Source organism: Pelecanus crispus, unplaced genomic scaffold (assembly GCF_030463565.1).
Source record: "Pelecanus crispus isolate bPelCri1 unplaced genomic scaffold, bPelCri1.pri SCAFFOLD_85, whole genome shotgun sequence".
NCBI classification, from domain to species: Eukaryota; Metazoa; Chordata; class Aves; order Pelecaniformes; family Pelecanidae; genus Pelecanus; species Pelecanus crispus.
Genome location: NW_027461494.1, coordinates 97,501 through 107,500, shown reverse-complemented (window position 1 = coordinate 107,500; position 10,000 = coordinate 97,501).

Sequence of the window (10,000 nt, the reverse complement as noted above, 5' to 3'; positions counted from 1 at the left end):
GTCATCCGGGGCCGGGCGGGTAGACCTGTCAGCCGCGGGCCGGGCGGGTAGACCTGTCATCCGGGGCCGGGCGGGTAGACCTGTCAGCCGCGGGCGCGCCGGGTAGACCTGTCAGCCGGGGCCCGCCGGGTAGACCTGTCCGCCGCGGCCCCGCCGGGTAGACCTGTCCGCCGCGGCCCCGCCCGTTAGACCCGTCAGCCGCGGCGCAGGCAGCAGCCCAAGTGCCCGGAGCACGGGTAGACCTGGCCTCCGTGCCCACAGCGCGGGTAGACGTGGCCTCCCTGCCCGGATCAGGGGTTTGCCTTTGTGTGGTGGAGCAGGGCTGGGGGTTTTTCCTTTTTGGGTTTTTGTTGTTTTTTGCAGGTTTGTTTTTGTTTCTGTTTTTTTTTGTTGTTGTTGTTTTGTTTGTATGTTTGTTCATTTGTGTTGGTGCCCGCGGCCTCCCCCCCCCCCCCCCCCCCCGCCGTTACTTACTTAACCGTCGGCGTATACCTCGGTTAATCAATTAGCGACAGGCGGTTAGCGTGTCTGCTACGCACTTTACCGCTGGTGGCCTCGCCGCGACGCTAAATAAATAATTACACAACTCATTATAAACTGTGATACCGTTTACGTTTTATTATTTACTATTTACCGATTAATTTCGTAACCGTTAATCGCTTACGAACGATACAGCTAATAGCGCCCCCCCGCACCGCCCCCCCCCCCCGCAGCCCCCCCCGGCGCGATTCCCGGGAGGGGCTTCCGCCCCGAGAGGGCCTCTGCAAAGGACGCGGCCGGCCTCCGAGGTCTCGCAGGCCTCCGGAGAAGGTCGGTCGGCCGCCAGGCCCAACGGGCCCTGCCGGCCGCAGGCCGACTTCGCCCGAGCCTCCTCAGAGACGAGGAGCTCCCGTGGCCGACCGGCCCGAGGCCCGGGCCGCGAAGGACCGCACCCGCCTGCGCGGTTCGTCCCCCCCCGAGGCCGCCGGGCCCGTCTTCGCGGCAGTACTCACCGCTCGAACGCATCCCGCTTGGCGACGCACGCGACCGCCGACGGCCCCCTGTTAGGAGCGCGGCCTACCTGCCGGCCCGCCGTCGGCCTGGGCCGTGAACCCGGTACCTGATCGGGTGCCTCCCGGCGCAGGCCGCGTCGGGCGGTCGCCGGGCCGCCGTCCCTGCGGGGGCCCGGCCTCCCGGGGCGTCGGGCCGAGCCGCTTTCCGCCGGGGGCCGAAAGCCCCTTCCGCCTTCCACGCCTTCTCCCGGAGGCCTGGCCGGAGCGGAGAAAAGCACGGGCCGTCACTGGTTCGCCCCGCACCCTTCTTTCGTGCGCGCGCGGCCTACCTGCCGGCCCGCCGTCGGCCTGGGCCGTGAACCCGGTACCTGATCGGGTGCCTCCCGGCGCAGGCCGCGTCGGGCGGTCGCCGGGCCGCCGTCCCTGCGGGGGCCCGGCCTCCCGGGGCGTCGGGCCGAGCCGCTTTCCGCCGGGGGCCGAAAGCCCCTTCCGCCTTCCGCGCCTTCTCCCGGAGGCCTGGCCGGAGCGGAGAAAAGCAGGGGCCGTCACTGGTTCGCCCCGCACCCTTCTTTCGTGCCCGCGCGCGCGCGCGGCCTACCTGCCGGCCCGCCGTCGGCCTGGGCCGTGAACCCGGTACCTGATCGGGTGCCTCCCGGCGCAGGCCGCGTCGGGCGGTCGCCGGGCCGCCGTCCCTGCGGGGGCCCGGCCTCCCGGGGCGTCGGGCCGAGCCGCTTTCCGCCGGGGGCCGAAAGCCCCTTCCGCCTTCCGCGCCTTCCCCCGGAGGCCTGGCCGGAGCGGAGAAAAGCAGGGGCCGTCACTGGTTCGCCCCGCACCCTTCTTTTGTGCCCGCGCGCGCGCGCGGCCTACCTGCCGGCCCGCCGTCGGCCTGGGCCGTGAACCCGGTACCTGATCGGGTGCCTCCCGGCGCAGGCCGCGTCGGGCGGTCGCCGGGCCGCCGTCCCTGCGGGGGCCCGGCCTCCCGGGGCGTCGGGCCGAGCCGCTTTCCGCCGGGGGCCGAAAGCCCCTTCCGCCTTCCGCGCCTTCTCCCGGAGGCCTGGCCGGAGCGGAGAAAAGCAGGGGCCGTCACTGGTTCGCCCCGCACCCTTCTTTCGTGCCCGCGCGCGGCCTACCTGCCGGCCCGCCGTCGGCCTGGGCCGTGAACCCGGTACCTGATCGGGTGCCTCCCGGCGCAGGCCGCGTCGGGCGGTCGCCGGGCCGCCGTCCCTGCGGGGGCCCGGCCTCCCGGGGCGTCGGGCCGAGCCGCTTTCCGCCGGGGGCCGAAAGCCCCTTCCGCCTTCCGCGCCTTCTCCCGGAGGCCTGGCCGGAGCGGAGAAAAGCAGGGGCCGTCACTGGTTCGCCCCGCACCCTTCTTTCGTGCCCGCGCGCGGCCTACCTGCCGGCCCGCCGTCGGCCTGGGCCGTGAACCCGGTACCTGATCGGGTGCCTCCCGGCGCAGGCCGCGTCGGGCGGTCGCCGGGCCGCCGTCCCTGCGGGGGCCCGGCCTCCCGGGGCGTCGGGCCGAGCCGCTTTCCGCCGGGGGCCGAAAGCCCCTTCCGCCTTCCGCGCCTTCTCCCGGAGGCCTGGCCGGAGCGGAGAAAAGCAGGGGCCGTCACTGGTTCGCCCCGCACCCTTCTTTCGTGCCCGCGCGCGGCCTACCTGCCGGCCCGCCGTCGGCCTGGGCCGTGAACCCGGTACCTGATCGGGTGCCTCCCGGCGCAGGCCGCGTCGGGCGGTCGCCGGGCCGCCGTCCCTGCGGGGGCCCGGCCTCCCGGGGCGTCGGGCCGAGCCGCTTTCCGCCGGGGGCCGAAAGCCCCTTCCGCCTTCCGCGCCTTCTCCCGGAGGCCTGGCCGGAGCGGAGAAAAGCAGGGGCCGTCACTGGTTCGCCCCGCACCCTTCTTTCGTGCCCGCGCGCGGCCTACCTGCCGGCCCGCCGTCGGCCTGGGCCGTGAACCCGGTACCTGATCGGGTGCCTCCCGGCGCAGGCCGCGTCGGGCGGTCGCCGGGCCGCCGTCCCTGCGGGGGCCCGGCCTCCCGGGGCGTCGGGCCGAGCCGCTTTCCGCCGGGGGCCGAAAGCCCCTTCCGCCTTCCGCGCCTTCTCCCGGAGGCCTGGCCGGAGCGGAGAAAAGCAGGGGCCGTCACTGGTTCGCCCCGCACCCTTCTTTCGTGCCCGCGCGCGGCCTACCTGCCGGCCCGCCGTCGGCCTGGGCCGTGAACCCGGTACCTGATCGGGTGCCTCCCGGCGCAGGCCGCGTCGGGCGGTCGCCGGGCCGCCGTCCCTGCGGGGGCCCGGCCTCCCGGGGCGTCGGGCCGAGCCGCTTTCCGCCGGGGGCCGAAAGCCCCTTCCGCCTTCCGCGCCTTCTCCCGGAGGCCTGGCCGGAGCGGAGAAAAGCAGGGGCCGTCACTGGTTCGCCCCGCACCCTTCTTTTGTGCCCGCGCGCGCGCGCGGCCTACCTGCCGGCCCGCCGTCGGCCTGGGCCGTGAACCCGGTACCTGATCGGGTGCCTCCCGGCGCAGGCCGCGTCGGGCGGTCGCCGGGCCGCCGTCCCTGCGGGGGCCCGGCCTCCCGGGGCGTCGGGCCGAGCCGCTTTCCGCCGGGGGCCGAAAGCCCCTTCCGCCTTCCGCGCCTTCTCCCGGAGGCCTGGCCGGAGCGGAGAAAAGCAGGGGCCGTCACTGGTTCGCCCCGCACCCTTCTTTCGTGCCCGCGCGCGGCCTACCTGCCGGCCCGCCGTCGGCCTGGGCCGTGAACCCGGTACCTGATCGGGTGCCTCCCGGCGCAGGCCGCGTCGGGCGGTCGCCGGGCCGCCGTCCCTGCGGGGGCCCGGCCTCCCGGGGCGTCGGGCCGAGCCGCTTTCCGCCGGGGGCCGAAAGCCCCTTCCGCCTTCCGCGCCTTCTCCCGGAGGCCTGGCCGGAGCGGAGAAAAGCAGGGGCCGTCACTGGTTCGCCCCGCACCCTTCTTTCGTGCCCGCGCGCGGCCTACCTGCCGGCCCGCCGTCGGCCTGGGCCGTGAACCCGGTACCTGATCGGGTGCCTCCCGGCGCAGGCCGCGTCGGGCGGTCGCCGGGCCGCCGTCCCTGCGGGGGCCCGGCCTCCCGGGGCGTCGGGCCGAGCCGCTTTCCGCCGGGGGCCGAAAGCCCCTTCCGCCTTCCGCGCCTTCTCCCGGAGGCCTGGCCGGAGCGGAGAAAAGCCCGGGCCATCACTCCACTCGTTCGCGCTGGACGCTTACTTTTTTGCGCGCTCCCCCCCCCCGGCCACGTTACCCGGGAGGGGCTTACCGCCCCGAGAGGGCCTCTCAAAGGACGCGGCCGGCCTCCAAAATCTCGCAGGCTGTCGGCTGCCTGACCTAACGGGCCCTGCGGCCGCAAGCCAACTTCGCCCGAGCCTCCTCAGAGACGAGGAGCTCCCGTGGCCGACCGGCCCGAGGCCCGGGCCGCAAAGGACCGCACCCACCTGCGCGGTTCGTTCCCCCGAGGCCGCCGGGCCCGTCGTCCTCTCGGCAGCACTCACCGCTCAAACGCATCCCGCTGGCGACGCGACTGCCGACGGCCCCTTGTTACGAGTGCGGCCTGCCTCCCCGCCACCCTGGGCCGGGGCCCTGCCGCCCGGCCGCCGGAGCCAACCCTGGGGACCTGGCTCTCTGCGCAGGCCGAGGCACGCGGCTGCTGCTGCTGCTGCTTGCTGCTGCTGCTTGCTGCTGCTGCTTTCCCAGGGACGGGTGCGACCGGCAGCCGAGCCGAGCGTGTCGCCCGCAGAAAGGCATGGGCGCAGGCCAGACGTTGACAGGGCCCGGCCTGTAACAGAGAGGGCGGCGTTAGGGACAGCGTTACAAACCCTTTTCGTTTCTTCCCGCGTGCGCGCGCGCACGCAACCCGAAACGGGACCCCGGCCCGAACGCCCCGTCCCTCCCCGCCCGCCGCCGCATGCACACACCACCATCCCCACACCCCCACACCCCACCCACCCCCCCGACAGCCCCCCGGCCCGAACCCCTCGCCCGCCGCCACACGTGCACGCGCCCAGACACGCGGGCAGCCACGCCCACCCCGCCCGCCGCCGCGCACGCACACCCCGCGCTCCCCCGCCGCGCACACACACGGAGCCCGCCCCCCCCCCCCGCCGCCACGACTCGTGCAGCCCCGCCCCGCCCGCTGCCACACGCGTGTGCACACGCACACACGCAGAACCCGCACTTTCCCGCCGCCGCCCCCCCCCCCCCGCCCGCCTCGCCTGCCGCCACACGTGCGCAAAGACAGCCCCCCGCCCCAGCCCGCCGACACACCGACCCCCCCCCCCCCCCCCCCCCCGCCCCCCTGCCCCCGCCGCCTAGCCGCCGGCAGGTTTGCCGCGCCTGGAAAGGCAGGCGGGAGACTCTAGGACCCGGCGGCGTCCCTGCCGGCTCCGTGCCGGGCGGCAGAGGGGAATCCCGGCGGCGTGCTGCCGAGTCCCTACCCTGCCCTGCCCGTGCTGCTTGCTGCTGCTGCTGCTTGCTGCTGCCGCTTGGTGCTTGCGCGCTCCCCCGCCGCCCCCCCCACCCCCCCACCACGCCCGCCCGCCTCGCCTGCCGCCACACGTGCGCACAGACAGCCCCCCGCCCCAGCCCGCCAACCCGCCCCGCCGCCGCCGCCGCCGAGCCGCCGGCAGGTTTGCCGCGCCGGGAAAGGCAGGCGGGAGACTCTAAGACGCGGCGGCGGCCCTGCCGACTCCGTGCCGGGCGGCAGAGGGGAATCCCGGCGGCGTGCCGGTCTCTCACCGCGGCTGCCGAGTCCCTACCCTGCCCTGCCCGTGCTGCTGGCTGCTGCTTGCTGCTGCTTGCTGCTGCTGCTTGGTGCTTGCGCGCTGCCCCGCCGCCCCCCCCCCCCCCCCCCAACCCCGCCCGCCCGCCCGCCTCGCCTGTCGCCATATGTGCGCGCAGACAGCCCCCCCGCCCTAGCCCGCCGACACACCACCACCACCACCACCCCCCCACCCCCCCCCCCCACACCCCCCCCCCCCCGCCGCCTAGCCGCCGGCAGGTTTGCCGCGCCGGGAAAGGCAGGCGGGAGACTCTAGGACCCGGCGGCGTCCCTGCCGGCTCCGTGCCGGGCGGCAGAGGGGAATCCCGGCGGCGTGCCGGTCTCTCACCGCGGCTGCCGAGTCCCTACCCTGCCCTGCCCGTGCCCCGGCTCCTGCCTGCCTTTCTGCTCGCTCGCCCTGCTGCACGCCTGCCCGCCCCCGCCGCGGGTGGAAAGTGAAACGAAGGCGCGGGGGCGGGGGAAGAAAGGAAGGGGGGAAAAAATCCCCAACCGACCCGAACAGAAACCTTCTCCGATAAGAGGCGGCGCCCCCCCCCGCGCCAGGCTCCCCGCCTGCTCGCCGACCGCTCTCGCCTGCCCTTGCGCCCGCACCCCACCCCACCCCACCCCTTCCCCTTCCCCTGCCGCCGCCGCCACTGAGCGCGGGACCGTTGCTCCGGCGGGAACCACCGCCCTTTACGCGCGGGCGGGGGAGGCCGGTTGCCAGGTAACGGGGGCCGGCGCGCCTGCGCAGGGCGCGCGGCTGATCAAAAACAACCCCCCGGGGCGCCAGACAGTCTGCGCTCAGCGGGGCAGCACCCACCCGCCCCGGAACGGCAGCGCACGGAGGGAGGGGGAGCGCGCGCGTCGGGGCGGGGCGGGGGGGGTGCTGTCTGTAGGACGGCAGGCACATATTTTAACGTGCTGTGTTTCATAGGAAAAATAAAAAAGTCAAAACGAAATATAGCGATGGCAAGACAAAAAAAAACACGAACCACCACCGCCGCCCCCGCAGCCGCCGCCGCCACCCCCCCCCCCCCCCCAACCAGAAAACCAGCCTACAACGCAAAACGAACAAACAAAAGCCGGCGAGTGCCCGGCAACCGCCGGGACCTGGACCCGGCTAGGGGTGCCCGGTTCTGAAGTCTCCTTGGCGGACGCCACGGAGGCGGGGGTGCTGGGGGGGGGGGGGGGGGGGGCCGCGGGAGGGGGGGGGGGGGGGGGGCGCAAGCGTGCCTGATTGAGGGTGGCAAGCGACGGCTTTTTAACAAGAAAAGCAAAACAAAAGACAAAGAAACCGGGAGCGGCTGCCAGGTCTACCCGGCTCCGGTCCCCGGAGCGGCTGCCAGGTCTACCCGGCTCCGGTCCCCGAGCCGGCTGCCAGGTCTACCCGGCTCCGGTCCCGGGAGCGGCTGCCAGGTCTACCCGGCTCCGGTCCCCGGAGCGGCTGCCAGGTCTACCCGACTCCGGTCCCCGGAGCGGCTGCCAGGTCTACCCGGCTCCGGTCCCGGGAGCGGCTGCCAGGTCTACCCGGCTCCGGTCCCCGGAGCGGCTGCCAGGTCGACCCGGCTCCGGTCCCCGAGCCGGCTGCCAGGTCTACCCGGCTCCGGTCCCCGGAGCGGCTGCCAGGTCTACCCGGCTCCGGTCCCCGGAGCGGCTGCCAGGTCTACCCGGCTCCGGTCCCGGGAGCGGCTGCCAGGTCTACCCGGCTCCGGTCCCCGAGCCGGCTGCCAGGTCTACCCGGCTCCGGTCCCCGGAGCGGCTGCCAGGTCTACCCGGCTCCGGTCCCGGGAGCGGCTGCCAGGTCTACCCGGCTCCGGTCCCCGGAGCGGCTGCCAGGTCGACCCGGCTCCGGTCCCCGAGCCGGCTGCCAGGTCTACCCGGCTCCGGTCCCGAGAGCGGCTGCCAGGTCTACCCGGCTCCGGTCCCCGGAGCGGCTGCCAGGTCTACCCGGCTCCGGTCCCCGGAGCGGCTGCCAGGTCTACCCGGCTCCGGTCCCCGGAGCGGCTGCCAGGTCTACCCGGCTCCGGTCCCGGGAGCGGCTGCCAGGTCTACCCGGCTCCGGTCCCCGAGCCGGCTGCCAGGTCTACCCGGCTCCGGTCCCCGGAGCGGCTGCCAGGTCTACCCGGCTCCGGTCCCCGGAGCGGCTGCCAGGTCTACCCGGCTCCGGTCCCCGGAGCGGCTGCCAGGTCTACCCGGCTCCGGTCCCCGAGCCGGCTGCCAGGTCTACCCGGCTCCGGTCCCCGGAGCGGCTGCCAGGTCTACCCGGCTCCGGTCCCGGGAGCGGCTGCCAGGTCTACCCGGCTCCGGTCCCCGAGCCGGCTGCCAGGTCTACCCGGCTCCGGTCCCGAGAGCGGCTGCCAGGTCTACCCGGCTCCGGTCCCCGGAGCGGCTGCCAGGTCTACCCGGCTCCGGTCCCGGGAGCGGCTGCCAGGTCTACCCGGCTCCGGTCCCCGGAGCGGCTGCCAGGTCTACCCGGCTCCGGTCCCCGGAGCGGCTGCCAGGTCTACCCGGCTCCGGTCCCCGAGCCGGCTGCCAGGTCTACCCGGCTCCGGTCCCCGGAGCGGCTGCCAGGTCTACCCGGCTCCGGTCCCCGGAGCGGCTGCCAGGTCTACCCGGCTCCGGTCCCGGGAGCGGCTGCCAGGTCTACCCGGCTCCGGTCCCGGGAGCGGCTGCCAGGTCTACCAGGCTCCGGTCCCCGGAGCGGCTGCCAGGTCTACCCGGCTCCGGTCCCCGAGCCGGCTGCCAGGTCTACCCGGCTCCGGTCCCCGGAGCGGCTGCCAGGTCTACCCGGCTCCGGTCCCCGGAGCGGCTGCCAGGTCTACCCGGCTCCGGTCCCGGGAGCGGCTGCCAGGTCTACCCGGCTCCGGTCCCCGAGCCGGCTGCCAGGTCTACCCGGCTCCGGTCCCCGAGCCGGCTGCCAGGTCTACCCGGCTCCGGTCCCGAGAGCGGCTGCCAGGTCTACCCGGCTCCGGTCCCCGGAGCGGCTGCCAGGTCTACCCGGCTCCGGTCCCGGGAGCGGCTGCCAGGTCTACCCGGCTCCGGTCCCCGGAGCGGCTGCCAGGTCTACCCGGCTCCGGTCCCCGAGCCGGCTGCCAGGTCTACCCGGCTCCGGTCCCCGGAGCGGCTGCCAGGTCTACCCGGCTCCGGTCCCCGGGGCGGCTGCCAGGTCTACCCGGCTCCGGCGGGACTCAGTCTCATTTCCGAATCGGGGAGGTAGACCTGTTGTCCCAGCCGCGGGCTCGGAGCTGCCGAAGGGGTCGCTGTTTTGCGCTGCCTCCAGTTACCTCATCGTAAAGGTCGGCGACGGTTGGCGCCCCTTCCCGGTGGGCGGAGGCGCGGCTCTTGGAGCTTGCCGGGCGCAGGGACCTTCCGGTCCGTACTATGGGAGCAAAGGGTGACATGCCACATGTACTAGAGCTAACGAGCGGTTGCGAGCCCCGAGGCTCGGCCGGCGAAGTGGGGCACTCGGCGGCCGCGGTGGCGGTTCCCTCGGCGGTTCCGGCCACTTTCTGCCTACTCGGCTCAGCCGTGTCCCGGCGTTTGCCCGAGAAGATGGCCCAGGTTTTCCGAGCGGTGGGGAGTCGCGCAGAGCTGGAGCCGCCGGCAAGGCTCCTGCGTCCGTTGCCGCCTGGCGCGCGACACACAAGCCGGCTGCCGCGGGGCAGAGGCACTCGAACGCTGGAAGTCCGCGGTGGGGTTTTCCGTGCTTGCCGCGGTTTTCCGCTTCCTCGGCCCGCTGAGGAGCCCGATGATGGCGTGGGCGTAGGCGGCGGCGCCTCGTCCTCCTCCCCTGGCCGGCGCGAGCCAGACGCGGGGCGGCTCGTGGTGTCTGGCCCGCCCGTGCTTCTTCTTTCCCGGTTGTCTCCGAGGGCGGCCTCGGTGGGGAAACGTGCCATGGGTAAAAGCTGTCCCAGGACTGTGGCCGCGGGGCCTCTGCTTCCTTTCTGCTGATCGATGATGCATGGTGGGGTGCGTCGGGGAGGCTTCACGGCGGGCCGGCTGCGCCGGTGTTCAGGCCGGCGTTGCACCTCTCCGCGAGACGTTGCCCTCTCAATCGCACGCTGTCCCAGGACCCGCGGGGCCGTGGGGGGCCTCCGCTTCCTTTCTCTCTCGTCTCTTTCCTTTACCGATCGATGAGGCCTTTCGGGTCGCGTCGGAAAGGGCCCCCGGCGGGCCGGCTCTTCCGTGCTCCCCGTCATAGGGAGCCACGGCGGGGTCCGGTGTTCAGGCACGGGC